At 40.0% G+C, this 13,363-nt stretch overlaps 1 protein-coding gene across 16 annotated transcripts in view; it reads right to left on the bottom strand.

The window, feature by feature from the left end:
- Nucleotides 1–13,363, bottom strand: part of MAGI2 (membrane associated guanylate kinase, WW and PDZ domain containing 2) — a 747,917-nt gene that overhangs the window by 384,076 nt on the left and 350,478 nt on the right. The window contains exon 1 of one of the 16 annotated variants that reach the window (XM_062631994.1): nucleotides 9,059–9,491. The exons of the other annotated variants lie outside the window; for them this stretch is intronic. The gene's annotated coding sequence lies outside the window, so the exon portion shown is untranslated. Of the gene's footprint in view, nucleotides 1–9,058; nucleotides 9,492–13,363 lie in introns of those variants that run through there. 16 annotated transcript variants of the gene reach the window in all.

Raw genomic sequence — 13,363 nt, 5'->3', positions numbered from 1 at the left:
TAGGATAATACCGCTGATACTGAGTGAGTAATAGCAGTTTCACACCGTTGTGCCTGAGATCAGAATACGGCTTGTAATAAGGCTTCGATGCATTTCAGGAGTGAAGACACTTCTTCTTCAGGGACTTTAAGATAAAGCGCACATTTTAGAGCATTATTTAAGCAGGTTTCATTCAGGCTGAGTTTCAAAGAGCCTGAATGACAAAGTGCTAGAAGGTGACTTTCTATCAAAAAGCACACTGCTATCTCTCACTCTCATATAATAATATGCCAGGAAGCAGCAGGGATTATGGACCATTTTTCTCACACTGTTTTCTCTCTGCCTTTTCGCATGAGTAGGGATGTTGGGTAGAGGCCACGAAGATTTGGGCTCTCCACCTTCACCCTCTCACCTCTCCTCCCTTGACAGCCCACGGTTCACCACAATACTGAAAACCTTCAGAAGACCTTTTGCCACAGCACACGTCCCTGGAACCAACCCTTACAAGAACGACCTTCATGAAGAGGAGACCAGTACAACACACCAGCCCTGGGGTCTTTTCTGAAGAGGGGAAATCATGGCTGTGGGACATGGATATTTGACTGTGAGAGGGGAATGGCAGGAGCACCATGAGCAAGGAGCAGTGCCTGGGATGGAAGGGAAGGATTCCACTGCCCTGAAAACTTCTACGTGGGGAAGGACACCTTAACAGTGGTTTCACTCTTCTTGTGAAACCAAAGGACACAATATAGCTCACAATTATTTTTATTTTCCTTTTAAAGACATTTTTTTCCCTACCCCTCAGCTTCCATAAGGCAAAACCACACATTTCTGTTAAGGTAGCATGGTGGCATCTGGGTGTCAGCTTTCTGGCATTTGAGTTAAACAGTAACCAGAAAGAAGCGCTTGTGAGAGACATTAACTGTTCTTGATGTCAAGTCTTCCCACAAAGGGAAACTGCTTTTAAATTATTCCTCTGAAGAATAAAATAGAATAGTTTCCTGATAATTGTTTTATTTCCATGGAGAAGTGAAGGAAATACTGTAGGGCTTGTATTCTTTACCATGACAGCTTGAGGATGAGCAAAAGGATTCCTGTTTCTGCTTTCACGAATATTAATTTTTCTTTCTCACTTCTCTTAATTTTGTTTTTTTTTTTGCCTTCCCTGTTGTTCCATAAATTCTTGGTTTTCTTTTCCTTTTTTAGAGCTTTATTCCAAGCTTTCTGCTGTCAGCAACTCCCGTGAGCTGTACTCTTCTGTGCTGTTCACCCACAGCTTGCTAATGCGCTCTCTCCCATTGACCTCTCTGGTGCAGTGAGCGCTGGTCACAACCCTTCATAGACAGAAGCCAGTTCTCTCTTTCAGTGTGAAGAGCTCAAGCCAAGACTTAAGGATAGTCATTCTCAGAGAAGGTCAGTAATTCTAAGGAAAAACAGAAGCTGCCTCTTAGAGACAACCATACTGTACTCAAAAGACAAAGGAAGCATTTGTTCATCAACATCTGTCTATTTTGATCCAATCTGCACTCACACCTTTGGGGAAGGGTGGGAGAACCTTGAGAAGAATGAGCAAATAGGCAAACCAAAATCATATGCATGCTGATAAGATGAACTGGCATTTGAAAGGAGTGCCTGCAAAAATGAGGGATAAACGTTCCTATAGCAAAGAAAAGGGGATTTGCAGGAGCACTACCATGATCCCAGCAGAGGAGGCACATTCTGTGTCCAACTCTTCGATAGACCTTTTTTGATAATAACTTCCCCCCAGAAGGGCCTCTTCTGATTATTACTTCTTTTCTTCTTTTTTTCTGGATTGCAGTACTTTGCTAGGCATGACTCATATGCATGAAAATGTGATTATCACAAATGAAACACATTTTCAGATTTATATGCTGAGGTAGCCAAAACACAAAGTTTTTGACTTTTAAAGTTTTAAAGCATTTCTAATGACAGGAAGGTGTGATGTGCTTGAAGATATGAGGCTCTTCACCAAGGCAGCAGTAAGCTCAGCTGAAGTCATAATAAACTTCCATGATTGGGTCACCTTCTAATAAGGTGCAGAGGTCTGGTTACATACACATCAGTGAGTATAATTCCATAGGACCAACGCTGGAAATTACATTTCTCCTGCTTTCTGTGGCCACATAGACATCAATTCATGCTTTAAAAGAAGAATGTCATATCACTTGGAAAACATCATAGTGTCTTGGCAACTTACATTGGAAACTGGGATGTATAAAAACCAGTATTACCCTATACTACCCTGATGCTTCTACTTTTCCTGGGGTGCCAACTACCTGCCAGCATGAAAAGCAGGATACTGGGCCAAACACAATGCTGTGAGATCCTGACTCTACCCACAACAATGACTTAAAGTTACCTCTGCATAGGAACAGTGGTGTACTTTCTATGTCTCAGCCTCACAGACTTATGAAGAGTTAGCCCCTACAACTTTTAGTAGAAGGAGCTACATAAATGTAAAATATTATTTGTGGAAGTAAACTATCAGCACTGGGAATTTGGCTTTTTTCTATATCAGCAAGGTATAGGTTCCACCATGTAAAGGGCAGAGAGCATTTATTACTGTAAATTAACAACCATTATTTTGTTGGTATGAAAGCAGCAGCAAACATGCTTCCTCAGGTTAGTTTTGAAACCTGAGCAGAGCTCATATTTCACACAGTAATATGCAGTAACTTCCACAGACAGCGAACATAATTACAGTGTCCTAGCTCCCAATGGCTGAAGGTTGTAAAGGATAATATATAGCACCTGCTGAATCTGCAGAAGGAAAAAAACTGAACAACAGAATACAGTTCCCTGTCAGCACACTCCTTTTCCAGAAGGATTTTCTAATAGGTGTATAGGCAGGTGTTCTAGGATGGTTACATCACTGCAACTGGTTTGAAAACAGTATTTGATAGTTGCAATGCCAGAATGGGAGGTGATGGGAACATACCATCCCCTCAGATATTCCAGGTTTTAAAATCCAGCAATGGAAAAGCTAGGAAAGTTTTGAGATATTGCTTCCCTTTTATGCAGCACAATCCTCTTACTGCTATCTGAGAGATGGCTACCACCCATCCCATACAGATTTTTTGATTTCTGGGGTGCAAGACTATAACAGCAAATAATGAAAAGATACCAACTCTTCCACTATCTCTCCACTTCTATTTCCCCAAACCTCTTTCTATTGCACCATCTGAACAAAAGCATCAAGACAAGAGTGTTGTCTTCTGTCATTTAGGATCTGCAGAGCTCTGAAGACAGGGGCACATACGCTTCCCATTGCCCATGTCAGTGAACAATTATGAACTGACCAAGCTCTTTTATTCAGCCTTCTGCAAACCGCCTCAGATGCTCTAGATTTGCAGAGTACTCCAGAAAGCTGGTGTCCTTTTTAAGGACTCTCCTCGCTTTTAGATCCACTTAATCCCAACCATTTGATAGGGAATCTTAATTAGCAAGAAAGACGCTGTTCCTCACTCGTCTTTAGGTTAGATTACAGCGTTGTTAAAGTACAAATTGCTGGATTCTGACTGCACAGAATTACAGGGTGATGCTAAGTTACCTTTTGGAATTTCTGTTAAGAAGCTCACTCCAAAGGTGAAAATTCCTTGGACAAAAGGGAACTCTGCCCTGAAGGTCGTCCCCCCCACGTTTCCATTTCACTAGGATCACTGTCACTGTATGGACTCATCATGGTTTCTGCTGTCACAGTTCACAGAGATGGGTTCAATTACTCTATCAACTTTGGCCAACCTCATGAGAATTCCTGAAGATTTAAACCAGGACCTTTGGAGCAGTCAGATGGACAGCATTTGCAGCAGAGGAGTGTCATGGCTCTGTGCTCCCATCAGCGCAGGTTTCTCAGTGGATGACCAAGTCAGGAGTGAAGCAATCCATATCCAATTAGTATGCTTGAATCAACTCAGACCCCAAGAGTTCCTAAATCTTTATTAACTTTCAGCAATCTTTACTATTATCTAGAACAGGCCTTTATAACTTACGTCATCTCTGTCATCAGAAAAGCACTCTAGCTGCAGTAATTTTTCACACTGTACATCACCGTAATTTATTTATTTGACTGGAATTGAAAGGATAACTGAGAAAGAGAGCTTTTATTGTGATATGCTCTCTACTGCAATGCTTCCCACATCCATGCCCATTTGTATTCCACCACCTCTGGGTTGTGAGCATTTCTGTCAATGGGTATTGTAATGGCTGTGAAGACTTAACCCCTAATACCTTCAGATTAAAGAATTTTTCCCAGGGCTTTTTTTTTTTTTTTCACATCTTTATACTGCACAACAGTTAGGGGCTTTATCGGTTCAGTGATCACCCACTGTCAATCCTATTTGCTTGTTTTCTTTGCCAGGAAAGTGCTAAAATGTATTTAACCTGAGCCCCTCTGAAAGATCAGCTTTTTTCTTTTCTCCGTTAAATGTTCTCTTGTCTTATCTAAGAGTGAAATTTGGCACCAATTTCAAGAGAGCTGAGCCCTAAACCTCACTCTCCTTTAGGACCATTGATATGATGATATAGTAGGTATTCAGGATACAGATTCAGATGATCAAAGTGTCCTGAGAAAGCCACTGCTTCAGCAGTTTTAACCATGAGAGTATTGCTTAAGTAGTTATGACTAATGTTGAGATGAAAAATAATTTCCTTTTTGTACTAGAGAGACTGATGAGATCAAGAGTATCTTGTTCTGTAGGCATCTGGATATGCACATCTGTACAACCTACTCCTGCAGAATCACATTCTGACTTCCCCTGGACTAAAGAAAGGCCAGGTGGCAGGAAGTATTTCTCACTGTCCCAAAACATGGAGCTGGGGCAGGAGGGGAAAGTCAAAGGTGGTTGGCAAGGTCAATTCTAAGAAGATTTACATAAATAAAGCAATCTGCAGATGGTTACAGAAAAAAAGTATGAGAGGAGAAAAACAAATTAGAAGGGAGATAGGGAAAAGACGGTAAGGTCAGGTCACAAAATATCTTGCACTTTTCCAGATGAGACTAGGTTTTTTCCTTCAACTGGAAAAGTCAACCTAACCATCCATGCTCAGAGAAAGAGCAAATCCAGGCAGTAGAGTTTTCAGCTAACCCTACTGTCTATGTTTAATTCTCTACAAAACAATGGAAGTCACTAATACATGGGTATGCTGTGTACATACACACCAAGGGTCACAACAAGAATCAGTTTCCTCTTTATCCTAAAGCACAATGTAGTTAGAAACCTGTTGTAACAGTGACAAGAGATAGATGTGTCTCTGTAATTTTTACCTGGTGCTAGAAATGAAGATGCATGCGTCTGGAATGCGCTATATACATGTGGGATAGCTGGGACAGAAGGATAGCTGGGATGTTTGTATTTTAAAATAGGAAGTAAATTCTGCTGACCATACTCTTTTCTTGACACTATGGGCTCCAATCTGCTCTGTTATAGTAATATAATTTACAACAAACTTGATTTAAACTGGTTGCATTAGGGCAACCAGGAATGCTTTATTTTTTTATATTTATATTTCTTAATATTCTTAAGCTTACTTTGCAGTGAGAGCATGATGGTTTCTGTATAGGCATTTGCTGCTGAGATGGGAAATAGGTGGGCTGTTTGCTGAGTCTGTCAGCTGGAACACTGACAATCGCTACTTGGACTGCTTCAATGTAAATAGAATTTTCTCAGACTTCAGTATTTTGTGTCTCAGTCTTTTTAAACATTATATATTAATCTATTTCATTCTTATTATGTTATTTACATCACAACAAGAAGATGACCCTGACCTTTATGTTTAACCGTAGGATGTATTTACACAGCTTGTAGAAAGTGATGGTGAGAAATTTTCAGAGCACCACCATTTTATTCCTATCTTTGTTTTCCCCTCCCCCTTTACAGAGGTCCAGTGTGTCAGTGCTGCGCCCTGAGAAAACCTGTATTTGCAAGCAAAGTCCCTGGGCAGTTCTAATTTTGAAATGAAAATAAATGTCAAAAGTCTTGCTTTATTTCTTAAATCAGATTTTCACTGTTAAAGCCCACTTTAAATGATGTTGTACTTAATAATCACACCATTGATAGACAGTGCTGGTAGTTGGATGTGTGTGCTTCATTTGGGTTAAGTCTGCTCATTTCACTGCTTCTATAAACTTTTCTGCCTGTGGTGAATCTCCAATCTAGTTTATCTGAATGTGTCCAGTTAAGTTCTGAGATCTAATTTGTTCCTATTCAGTATCAGACTCCCGTTCTTTCTGATTATATACATGCACATCTGGAAAACAGCCCAATTTGGTTTAGCTTCTAAAACTGCAGTTGCATTCACCTGTTTTATGACTATGGTCAATGTGAATCAGACATCTGGAATCTTTCTGTCACTCAAAGCATTTTAACTCTATTTTGAGTACCACTCATTGACATTTCTGCTTGTCTGATGGTTTGCAAAATGTTTGGTCTGCTTTCACATCCCCACAGTGCAATTGTCTCACTTTCCATGAAGCAAATTGTTTACTACAGTCAAATTATCTACCTGTACAAAAGCAGTAATGGGATCTGCATGCGGTGTTAAAGTTCCATTTTCACTTCTCTCCATCAGTAACAGAATTTTATACCATAACTCCAATCATGTAGGTCTATGAAAATTAATCTAAAAACATTGTAACAACTATGGCAAGTAACATTTGTGGCTATACAACATGCTTTCTAATCACCGAGCAAGACGTAATGCCTCTTGCAATGGGTAAATGGCATATTTATAGTGTTTGTTTTCTATGAGGGAAGCTTTTAAAGTTATTCCTTTCCTGATGAAAATCATATTTATAATACAGAGAAACTATTACCTTAAATTGGAGTGAAAGTACAGGAGTCCAGTAAACACAATGATTTTTCAAAACCCTCCATAAGCACTATTAAGCAGTCACAAAAATATCACCGGCCACACTTGATGTGGAGGATCCGTACTACTCACAACTTCACACAGTCATCCTTCTGCCTCCCACTTGCCCTACTTTTGTGCTATGGAGCCACCTTATCTCAGGGAACATGTAAAGAAGTGTTTTCCACCAGAGCAAACTTCTCTGCTGCCCCATGAATCCCTGGGCACAGGTCACTATGGGGACACATGAGTCCCTTCCTCACTCCCCTGCACCCACCCCACACATGCACAGATGGAGGCTGCTCGCACCCCTGAGCTGCACCTTGGGCTGAGGAATGTTAAGGTAGAGCTGCAGTGTGAGGCTGAATGCCCATTCCATATGAAGCTCTTGCCAACAACAGTTGTAGTACAATTAAAGGAGTGTCTTCCCCCCTCCCCCTCCCCTACTTGGGGAGTACCTGAACGTGAACTTCTCCCTTGGATAAACAAACACTTGTACCGACAGCTATGCTTCTGGCTTTTGAGGAATTTATTCTTCTGCCTTTTCTTTAGGATTTCCAGTTTCACCTATCAGCTGCACTCACTACTGGCTGGCATTTCTTTTTCACCTGTATTGTGGGTGGCACATTATCTAAGACACATGTTTTTCAACCCACTTTCCTAATTCCAGCAGTACGGGAGAAGCTGCTTTATTAGCAGCATTTACACAACTCGCAACAAACATTTCTTTTCATCATTTTCTTTTTTTAGTGAGCAGTAGTAGTGGTATGAGGTTCTGATTTCAGGCACAGCAACCACTTCCCACTACAGCCCCTTAGCTAGTCAAACAGTCAAAAACAAAGCAAAACAAGCCAGTCAGTTATTATCAGAGTGAATGGTGATTAGAACAAACAACAGTACAGGAGGAAAATGCATGGCTACTCAGAAACAGCCTTTGGGGGGCTGAAGAAGAGATATGGAGCCATTTTTCACTAGGTCCATGAGAAAATGTCAGCACACAGATGCTACTGTACTGTCAGATTGCATCTTAATTTGGCCAAAGGGGACCCAGGCAGTCACCCCTCACAGACAAATTTTAAAGGCCCATTACAAATCTGATTTATTGGTTGCTAAGAATCTCCCTGCCATGGTCTGCAGATTTTGCATGTCATGGAGCTGAAATCCAGCTACAGATAAATGTATGATTCTCTATGTGATTTAAATCCATCTGAATACAATATTTCTTGGACATCGGTCAAGCTTCCCCTGTTTGCCTCCCCCCTCTCCTCCTAATACCTTAAGGCAGTTTACTTCAGAATGAAGCAGAGCATTAACCTGTGCAAAATTGCTAATTTGTACATAACTCTCTTGCTGCTTTTGAAAAAAAAAGGAAAAAGAAAAAAAAAAAAGCAGCAAATGCCTTTTGTTGTGAAAAGGCAGGGAAAAATCTTCAGGAACAAAAGAAATGCGTCTGCCCAGGAAAAGAAATGAGAAATTGCTGGGATTTGTTTTAGATGTTTAGGCATGCTAGTGTTAACAACCACCATTCAAATAAAAACACTGATCTGCTTCTGTATTTCAATCTTTTTTTTAAAATCCTGTTGGCTTCTTCCTAAGAAAAATCCCCAAAATAAAATAAAAAATCCCATTCCTTGCCTTCAGCGAAAAGCCAAAGATCGTAAGAGGGAAATGCCTTTGGAATTGCTGAAGAAACACCATTCAAACTTGCTCTACTCGAACTGCCCATTGTTACCATTCAGACAATGTACAACAACAGTCACAGCTCAACTTCTAACCATGCCCGCATCACAAGAAATTCAAAGTCAACAGCTCTTTTTATTTCCATAATCATCATAACCAAAGCCTTCTTTTGCAGTTTCCCTGGCAAAAACCCTATCAGCACCAGAGCAGTAATCTGACAATTTGTGAAAGAAGCATGCAGCTTGTCTTAAAAGGCATGGTATTTCCTACAGGAACTATTATAAACAAAGACAACATCAAAAGCAACAGCAGAATCGCGCAAAACCAAGTCCTCCTCAGCCCAAGTTTGGATTCAACATCTGGCTGAACACACTAGTGCCTCCAATACTGATTTTGTTTTGTGGGATTAAAACCCATCTAATCTCTTTAACTGACCCCATCTCAGGTCCCAGCTTTGCAAATCAACAGAGAGAGGAGAGGGGGGAGAAAGAATAAAAAAAAGGCAAGAAAGAGAGGCAGAGTCTTCTCCCACCTTTCCATGGCTCTCAGCCCGTCTGTCTTCGCATGATCTGCAAACCACCTGTACGGATCCAGCCCATTCTGGGGGCAGAAAATCCCCTCCCGGCAGACGTAGCCTCAGCCGTGCTTTGATTTTTCTGCACGGATGTCTGGAATCTTCCGCTTGAGCCCGACACCGCAACACAAAACTGCAGCCGAGCTCTTTTGTTTTCCCTCCTCGGCGGGGCTGGAGCCGCGGCTCCGCCAGCGCTCCCGCTCCCCGGCGCTGCCTCCGCCGCCGCCCAGCCCTGCCCAGCGCCCTCCCGGCGAGAGGGGCAGCTTCGGAGGCGGTCAGGTGATCTTCCTGGGAAAGCAGGAGGGATGCTCGGGGATGGAGCGCACGAATCCGCCGTGGCTCTCAAACTCGCCGTTTACCGTTACAAGGCAGGGAGGAAAACAGAGCTCTGAGGAGAGCATCAGGCGTTCTGCTGCTCCCCGGTTCTCCCCTAGCAATCCACAAAGGCAGGCAGAGTGCAAAGACACGTTAATTAAACTTTCCAGTGGTAATAACCACACACAGTGTGTGTACCATGCCACCCCTAAATATTTAGAAGTAGGGGCTTATTCCTAAGGAAACATCATTATTTTTCATACTATCATAGAAGCTCTGCTGGTTCTGTAGGTCCCTTTACAGCTTCCTCCCAACTGTATTTTTTTTTAACAATGTGATCTTTAAATATTTATGCTGAAGCCATATTTAATATCTCAACAGCAAATGGACCAATACCCAACTGGAATCAGTTATTAGTTCTTCATTCACATTATTACACTGTCATAGAAAAAATTGTTGACATAGGGGCCATTACATGTACACTTCACTTTCTGAACTGTGGCTTATCCAATGGCCCCATTCCCTGGGATTATTCTGATGAAAGCTATCACACTGTGCAGGGCTTTGGAGCTTACACTCTAAAAGACTGAAAGAATGAAACTGTAACCCGAGGTTCTGTGAGAGTCCTAGTTATTGCCAAGTTTCCAGAAATACACAAATATTGTTGCAAAAGTAATAAAGAAGCAAAGGCTGTAAGTTCTGATAAAACACTGAATTTTTAACCCCAGTTGTCTGTTCTATCAGGTTTAATGAGTCCAGAATTTCACCCGATGCATCGCCTTTGCATTCATTTTGAAATGTTAACAAAACTAGGCACTAAAGGTAGACAAGGTATCCACATTTAATCAGTCTTTTCTGAGAAACTTTAGATGTGTAAATGTGACATATCACTTATTCCAGGAAAAATCTAAGCCTCCTATGGACCATATTCTTAATGACTTAAGATAAAGCCAGAAAACCCATTCATCCATCATAGGTGCTTCTAAATGCTTCCCAGTGTTTCCAACAATATTATAAATAGTCAGTTTCCCATCTCATATGAATTGCGGGTCTGTCCACAGACCTGCAGTCCCTCTGGCATTACACACAGAACATAAATTTCCATGTTTTGAAAGCAAAGCACACAAAGGAACAACCTGAATTTGTTTTAGGATGCTGAGGAAAAGAGGTTTACAAGCTATCACGGATCCTCTGCACTATAGTACTAGGCAATCCCTATAAGATTCATACTACCAACCCTCTCTTGCACTGACTTTCAGAGTTTTTAACTCTGACACATGCTTTGTAGTGATGCTGTAGTAGCAGTCTTTCACATCATTCCTATCATGGTCAAAGTTTCTGCCACAGTCCACAAGCTTTCAGCAGAAGCCAGTACTGATTCCAAGGAGCTGGTGAAATTCTCATGACTATAATATATGACATTCATTCGAACCAGTCTTCCTAGGGGAAAAAAAAAAAGGGTAAAAAAGCCCCCCAAAATCAACCCAAAACCAACCAACCAACCAATCACAAAAAAAAAACCAACCAACCAAACAAACAAACAAAAAAAAAACAAAAAAAAAACCCCACAACAAAAAAAAACAGTGAAAATTTGCCTGTGCTAGATTTCCTTTAATTACATGCTTAAAAAAAATTCAGAAGTGGAACTCTTGTCATGCCAAGGTAAGCATATCCTTGTAGAAAAATATTTAATGCCTTTCACACTTAACACTGGAACACCTTTCTGATGATCCCAACAATGAAGGCCATAGGAACCAAGATAAGCCAAAAGGACCAGACAATTCCACCACCTTCATCTAAGTTTCTGAATGTAAGTGGAAATGTGCAGGTTTTTGAGACTGTAAATCCATGGGTAATTACTCTACTAATAGTTTTTCTCCTTCACCCTCCTGAAGCAGCAATAGTGAAAGAAGGGTAATGACATAAATTGGCTATAATGGGTCAAACTGAAGAGAGTTAGATGAGAAAATCATCTGAAGAGAATAGGAGGAAGAGCTAAATGTATTTCTTACTCTAATTTCTTCAGAACTCAATACAGAATTGCATACATATTGGTGTTTTCTAACTTGAATATCAACAATAATCTTTTATTATTATAAAGTCAACATAAACCTTGCTTTTAGAGTAAGGAAACAGGCCTAAATTATAACTGCTGAAAAGGCAAATAGACATCATTATCCTCTCAGCCACTTATAGGAGTTAAAATACTGTGTAAATCATGGGGCTGCTCCAAAATTTCCAAGTCAACTACTAGCATGTAGTTTTGTTACTCTGTGCACAGGACTCCCACGAAAAGTGATGAGTTTCTTGATTAGCAAGAGTATCACATCTTATACATACTAATTACAGCCACCAAAAATGTTCAGTTTAGCAAAGCAGAGCAACTACAGATATTAAATAATGAAATGCTGTGGTCACCCATCTAGTGCTAAATATGGATTATGACTCTCAAAGGACAGTCATTTAATTTCTAAGAAATAAAGCAATGATTTTAGGCTTCCCAAAAAGCCTTTTATAGTCTTCGGGCTGCCGTACAAATCGACAGGAACAAGACATTCCAAATGTCTGTGTTGATGCAGTAATAAGTATAGGCCTAATCCACTGGAAGAAAACGGAGGATTAACTTCCATCTAAAGGCTGACATATACACATTGATATGTATAGATATATATACAGACATCTCCACATAATCAACCAAACTCATATAATACATATGGATGAAAACCTGCCTCAATCATGCAGATACCAATTATGTTTTGGAAACTGTGTTCAGTAAGTCTAAAAATCTGCACAAACTGATACTTTACTTGAGAAATAAATACCATATTTTTAAATCATTAAGTTTATCACCTGCAATCCTTTGAGAGGAATTTGGAAGTTTCCTGGCAGAATCACTGTTTTTAAATTATACTCTTTTAAAAATTAGAGCTTTAATTTGAACGTCAACACATACATAATCAAATCATTGAGGCATGACGAAAATAAATTAATGGTCTACTTTGTTGTAGAAATAGTCCCAATATTTGCAATGTTAATTTCAAACCAGTAAAAAGATGAATATATCAACATAAAATAACAATACGCTACCCTTTTTTTATTTATAATACATAGCTGCCTTAAGGCTGCATTTATTCCTAAAAGAAGCCATAGAACTTGATTTTTTGTTTGTTTTTTTTTTGTTTTGTTTTGTTTTGTTTTTTTACAGTTCATTTAAATGCAGGTCAAAAAGGTGGATACTTAACAATGAAACTAAGTCCAATCAGTAGGAAAATGGGCATGTCATGTAAGAGTATTTACGAAGTCTTTTTGAATTTGTGTGGCAAACGCTTATGAATGTTTTCCTTTTCCATTACTCTTCAGATGTAGAATTTGCAAGTCTGTTTCAAAAGAAGATAGAACACTGTTAACTTCAGATCCTTTGTGTTAATATTACTGATGAAAGAAAACGTGCAAGTGCATACAAGTTACACAATTTATACAATGGAGAAGACCAATACAAAATTAGCACTGACAGCATTTTAAGTATCTTGCACCTTCAGAAATGCCATAAGCTATAATTGCTAAGGTTAATAATTTTAGGATGGATTTGGTTTGAGTTTTGGATGTACCTACAGTCCTTTGTGCTCATAGGACAAAGACTGCCAAGAGGAAGGAGAAAGGAGGCAGGTAGAGATGTGGTCCTACTCCAGTGACATTACAGATAAGCCATTTGACATGTGTAGGCTGTGACCCATGCTAGAGAAAGCATTTAATGCAGGTCTCTCTATGGAATGAATTAGTCATTATCTTTGACTTTAAAACAGACATAAAGAACTGAGAGATGATGGGCAAGGTTAATACAAATACCCTTCGGAGCTTCTGGCATTTTCTTGTCAAATTATGGGAAGCCACAGGAAGATACTGTGGAAACTTTCCCTGCTTCAAAAACCAGATGAAACATGAGAATAG

This window comes from Pezoporus occidentalis, unplaced genomic scaffold (genome assembly GCF_034315485.1).
Source record: "Pezoporus occidentalis ecotype Australia unplaced genomic scaffold, CSIRO_AGI_Poc_V1 ctg38, whole genome shotgun sequence".
Lineage (NCBI taxonomy): Eukaryota > Metazoa > Chordata > Aves > Psittaciformes > Psittacidae > Pezoporus > Pezoporus occidentalis.
The sequence above is the reverse complement of the archived record's forward strand: the minus strand, read 5'-3'. Positions and strand labels throughout refer to the sequence as shown.